This window comes from Entelurus aequoreus, linkage group LG01, assembly GCF_033978785.1.
Source record: "Entelurus aequoreus isolate RoL-2023_Sb linkage group LG01, RoL_Eaeq_v1.1, whole genome shotgun sequence".
Lineage (NCBI taxonomy): Eukaryota > Metazoa > Chordata > Actinopteri > Syngnathiformes > Syngnathidae > Entelurus > Entelurus aequoreus.
In genome coordinates, this window is record NC_084731.1 from 74,272,236 (window position 1) to 74,278,375 (window position 6,140).

Here is a 6,140-nt window from a genome sequence, read left to right on the forward strand (position 1 = left end):
CTTCACCCGAGTGTCCAAAACATGAGGCCGCAAATCCGACGACACAACTACAAAGTCGATCATGGAACTGCGGCCTAGGGTGTCCTGGTGCCAAGTGCACATATGGACACCCTTATGTTTGAACATGGTGTTTGTTATGGACAATCTTGTGACGGGCACAAAAGTCCAATAACAAAACACCGCTCGGGTTCAGATCCGGGCAGCCATTCTTCCCAATCACGCCTCTCCAGGTTTCACTGTCGCTGCCAACATGAGCATTGAAGTCCCCCAGTAGAACGAGGGAATCACCCGGGGGAGCACTCTCAAGTACTCCCTCGAGTGAATCCAAAAAGGGTGGGTACTCTGAGCTGCGGTTTGGCGCGTTAGCGCAATCCACAGTCAGGACCCGTTCCCCCACCCGAAGGCGGAGGGAAGCTACCCTCTCGTCCACCGGGTTGAACTCCAACATGCAGGCTCTGAGCCGGGGGGCAACAAGAATTTCCACCCCAGCCCATCGCCTCTCACTGCCGGCAACGCCAGAGTAGAAGAGAGTCCAGCCCCTCTCGAGAGAACTGGTTCCAGAGCCCTTGTTGTGCGTCGAAGTGAGTCAGACTATGTCTAGTCGGAACTTCTCCACCTCGGGCACTAGCTCAGGCTCCTTCCCCCCCAGCGAGGTGACGTTCCACGTCCCAAGAGCTAGCTTCTGTAGCCGAGGATCGGACCGCCAAGTGCCCTGCCTTCGGCTGCCGCCCAGCTCACATCGCACCCGACCTCTATGACCCCTGCTATGGGTGGTGAGCCCATTGGAGGGGGAACCCACGTTGCCTCTTCGGGCTGTGCCCGGCCGGGCCCCATGGGGACAGGCCTGGCCACCAGGCGCTCGCCATCGTGCCCCACCTCCGGGCCTGGCTCCAGAGGGGGGCCCCGGTGACCCGCGTCCGGGCGAGGGAAATCTGGGTCCATAGGTTTTATTTTTCATTGAGGTCTTCGAGCTGCTCTTTGTCTGATCCCTCACCTAGGACCAGTTTGTCTTGGGAGACCCTACCAGGGGGCATAAAGCCCCCGGACAACATAGCTCCTAGGATCATTGGGACACGCAAACTCCTCTACCACGGTAAGGTGGCAGCTCAGAGAGGAGTAAATAACAATATATCAATGATAAATGTCAGTGTTTATGTGTAAATAACAATATATAAATACTAAATATCAGTGTTTATCTGCAAATAACAATATATCAATAATACATGTCAGTGTTTATCTGTAAGTAACAACATATCAATAGTAAATGTTAGTGTTATCTGTAAATAACAATATATGAATAATACATGTCAGTGTTTATCAGTAAAAAAACAGTATATAAAAATAATAAATGTTAGTGTTTACGTGTAAATAACAATATATCGATAATAAATGTCAGTGTTTATGTGCAAATTGTTTTGTACAGGAGGAGAGTAGAAGGCACAGACCACAAGAGGGCGTAGTAGCTCGGTATAGCTCGGTTGGTAGAGTGGCCGTGCCAGCAACTTGAGGGTTCCAGGTTTGATTCCCGCTTTTGCCATCCTAGTCACTGCCGTTGTGTCTTTGGGCAAGACACTTTACCCACCTGCTCCCAGTGCCACCCACACTGGTTTAAATGTAACTTAGATATTGGGTTTCACTATGTAAAGTGCTTTGAGTCATTGGAGAAAAGCGCTATATAAATATAATTCACTTCACTAGTAGCTCTATGATTTATTATATATATATGCAATATATACATATAATAACAAACAATAATATTAATTAAACAACAAGGGAATGGAGTGTGATAAAATCCAAGAGTGTGTATGGTGTGTGACTAAGTGTGGAATTAAGTGTTGTGTGTTACCGTGAGTGTTGAGTGAGGAAGCGGACAAGTCCAAAGGGGCTAAGCAGAAGCAGGTCCGTGAGACAGGCAGGTTGTCGGGGGCTATAGCGAGGCGTCAAAAGGGTCCATGTCTAAGCAGGAGTTGAGAAGCGAGGGAGGCAGACCAAAGTCCAGAGGGAAGTTGAGGCACACAGCTCGATCACAGGAGACACGGGAAGTACTGCGAGAAACACAAGGGACATAAGACACGGGAACTGGGAAGACACAGAGAAAGATCAAGTACGCGGGAGGGAAGCCATAGACGGGAGGCTTACTACAGGAACAGATGATTACGTTCCGGTCCGGATCTTCGGGTCCGCTAGTCTTTATACTGCTCGCCTTTGTCAGTCCCAGGTGCGCGGATTGCTGATCGCCTGCAGCCTTGCCGGCGCGCTGCCAGCGGAGGCGCCGGCAGAGCTTGCAGCAGAAGGCATGCGGGACTACACATGCGCTGTGACATAAATAACAATATATAAATAATAAATATCAGTGTTTATCTGTAAATAACAATATATAAATAATACATGTCAGTGTGTATCTGTAAATAACAATATATAAATAATAAATGTTAGTGTTTATCTGTAAATAACAATATATAAATAATAAATGTCAGTGTTTATCTGTAAAAAACAATATATCAATAATACACATTTGATGTGTATGCCGAATATAAATGCAATAAGAGATACAAATGTAACAATTTAGCGTTCTCAAAGTGATTTATCAAGATTAAAACTGCTGTTATGCTTCTTTAATTAACACGTCTGGTACGTTCGTGCAAACTGGCACAGTTAGGCACAAATGGCTGCTGGAAATGACAGACGATGTCTGTGCGTGTTGACATATTTGGACAGTCAGAAGCAAAAAATATTACACATATTACTTTTGTTCAGCAGTAATATTGTATAGTTTTATAGGTGCCGGATGACATTTTTTAAAAAGGCGTTTGCTTTTTTCATACTATTATATCGGCTGACCTGGGAACGCCTCGGGATCCCCCGGGAGGAGCTAGGTGAAGTGGCTGGGGAGGAGGAAGTCTGAGCTTCTCTGCTTAGGCTGCTGCCCCCGCAACCTCGGATAAGTGGAAGAAGATGGATGGATGGATGGATGGATTATATTGTTGATATGAAAAAAAGGCCTTGCAATATGCGTCTTCCGTGACTCCATTATTACATTACGTTGGGTTGTCGGGCTGTATTTTAGTTAGTTACTTAAGTAGTTAGTTAAAAACAGGAAAGTTCCATTGAGAGTAAAAAAAACTATTTTTCAAGGGAGTCCTTTAAAGACAGAGTTACATAAAAGCACATGAAGAAAAACAGTTACAATTTAAAAACGTCAACTCAAGTGCTCTATATCTGGAATTAAAAACTTTTTAATGAAATACATTCAGTTAATTTAAAAAAACTATTGATTAGATTTTGGGCTTAATCCTGATCATTGCTACTACATTATCTTAAGTTTACGTTTCTCTGTGTGTATCCAAACATGGTGGATGACAGACAGGAGGGTTCACTCTGTTTCTTACATTTTGCTTGGGATGAGTCCAAAAGTTTTTGGCGGATTTTCATCCACTTATTGGAAAATGTCAGAAATGAGATAAGGAGCCAGGGGGCCGATTCAAATCACCCTCCCTCCGGATTCAGGGCGTTAGGACCTGGCTGAGGTCTGCCTTTTTCTAATACAGTCAGACTTTTAAGGGTGTGGCCTTTGGAACAATGGATGGATTTTTATTGTGTGGAAACAAAAGTGAAGACAAGAAGTAGCGCGTTAGTGTCATCAATCTTCAGTCCGGGCTTACTTCTAACGGAAGTCTGGAGTTCCCACTTGAAGATTCTGTAATTTGAGGGTAAATATGGAATACATTTGTGGTCTCCTGCATCGACCGCGTTTTAAAGAAAAAGTATTTTCCAGTTTAGTGAACTGGATCCAAGGGTTGTGAATAAATTCCTGAGGGAGGACAAGAAGCTGAAGAGTCTTCTTGACGCTAGAACTCTCCCTTCCATCTTGTCTTCCAAGGACCTCTCGTGGTAACACAGACACCTCGACCCTGCCAGAACCCCCCTTGTTCACTTGGGCCCGAGAGTGAATAGAGGATGAGAGTGGGGGTGCTGAGAACGTGTAACGTGCGACTTAATTAAACGCGCTGAAGGGGTTAAAGAAGTTCACTCGCATGCGGGGATCAGCGTGAGAGAGAAATGTGGACACCTCGTCTCGCTTGTATTCTGTTCGAGGATCTTAATCATGGAGGATGATAGGTGGGTGCTGTGGGGGGTGGCGATCCTTGAGGGAAAGTCCTCAGGGGGCAGTGGTTTGGTAGGGAGGTCCTGGTGTCTGGGGTCATTGAGTGATGTTGAAGAGCAGCAAACTGAAGACTGACAGTTGAGGGCAAGTTACAGGTGGCACAGTCCTTTGGGGGCAATGTTTTAAGACTGTTGGGTGTTATTGAGGACGGCGGCCCTTGGGAAGCCGCTAGGTGAAGGTAAAGAGGGCATCGATTCGGGTTTGGTCCTGGGGGCCTTGTTCGTGGTGGGACAGTCCTTTAAGGGGTTCTTGGTGTTATTTGAGAAGGCGGTCGTCAGGAAGTATCTGTAGGACTGTAACGGGGGAATTCATTTGGAGTGCGGTCCTTGGGGGGGTCTGGGTTTGATGGGGTTTGAGGAAGATGGGCGTTCTCAGGGAACTACTGGGTGATGTTGAAGGGGACAGTCATCTCGGGATGGTCCATTTGGGATAGATCACGGGGGAAGGTGATTCATGGGCGGGGCAGTCCTTAAGTTGCCACTAGGCAACTTTTAAAAGCCTACTGAAATGAATTTTTTTTATTTAAACGGGGATAGCAGATCCATTCTATGTGTCATACTTGATCATTTCGCGATATTGCCATATTTATGCTGAAAGGATTTAGTAGAGAACATCGACGATAAAGTTCGCAACTTTTGGTCGCTGATAAAAAAAAGCCTTGCCTGTACCGGAAGTAGCGTGACGTCGCAGGTTGAAAGGCTCCTCACATTTCCCCATTGTTTACACCAGCAGCGAGAGCGATTCGGACCGAGAAAGCGACGATTACCCCATTAATTTGAGCGAGGATGAAAGATTTGTGGATGAGGAAAGTGAGAGTGAAGGATTAGATTGCAGTGCAGGACGCCAGGGTGTATCTTTTTTCGCTCTGACCGTAACTTAGGTACAAGGGCTCATTGGATTCCACACTTTCTCCTTTTTCTATTGTGGATCACGGATTTGTATTTTAAACCACCTCGGATACTATATCCTCTTGAAAATGAGAGTCGAGAACGCGAAATGGACATTCACATTGACTTTTATCTCCACGACAATACATCGGTGAAGCACTTTAGCTTCGGAGCTAACGTGATAGCATCGTACTTAACTGCGGATAGAAACAGAAGAAACATGCCCAGACTACTATTACTACTATTACTTCTACTATCAGGAGACACCGAACCAAACCTGGACCTGTAACCACACGGTTAATGCTGTCCAGCTGGCGAAGCCTAGCAATGCTGTTGCTAATGACGCCATTGAAGCTAACTTAGCTACGGGACCTCGACAGAGCTATGCTAAAAACATTAGCTCTCAACCTATGCCAGCCCTCATCTGCTCATCACGACCCGTGCTCACCTGCGTTCTAGCGATCGACGGCGCGACGAAGGACTTCACCCGATAATCGGTGCGGTCGGCGGCTAGCGTCGGATAGCGCGTCTGCTATCCAACTCAAAGTCCTCCTGGCTGTGTTGCTGTAGCCAGCCGCTAATACACCGATCCCACCTACAGCTTTCTTCTTTGCTGTCTCCATTGTTCATTAAACAAATTGCAAAAGATTCACTAACACAGATGTCCAGAATACTGTGGAATTTTTCGATGAAAACAGACGCTGTTTGTATTGGGACACAATGGTGTCCCAATACTTCCGTTCAATCCGTGACGTCACGTGCAAACATCATCATACCGAGACGTTTTCAGCCGGATATTTCCCCGGAAATTTAAAATTGCACTTTATAAGTTAACCCGGCCGTATTGGCATGTGTTGCAATGTTAAGATTTCATCATTGATATACAGTATAAACTCTCAGACTGCGTGGTCGGTAGTAGTGGGTTTCAGTAGGCCTTTAAGGGGCAGTCTCTGGTGAGACAGTCCTTTGGGGCGGTCTTTGGTGGCTGCTAGGTGTTGTTCAAAATATAAAATAGAAAAGAATAGCTTTTTTCTCACTATATGTTGGTGGTGACTGAGGGATGTTGAAGGGCAAATAATTGAAGGAGG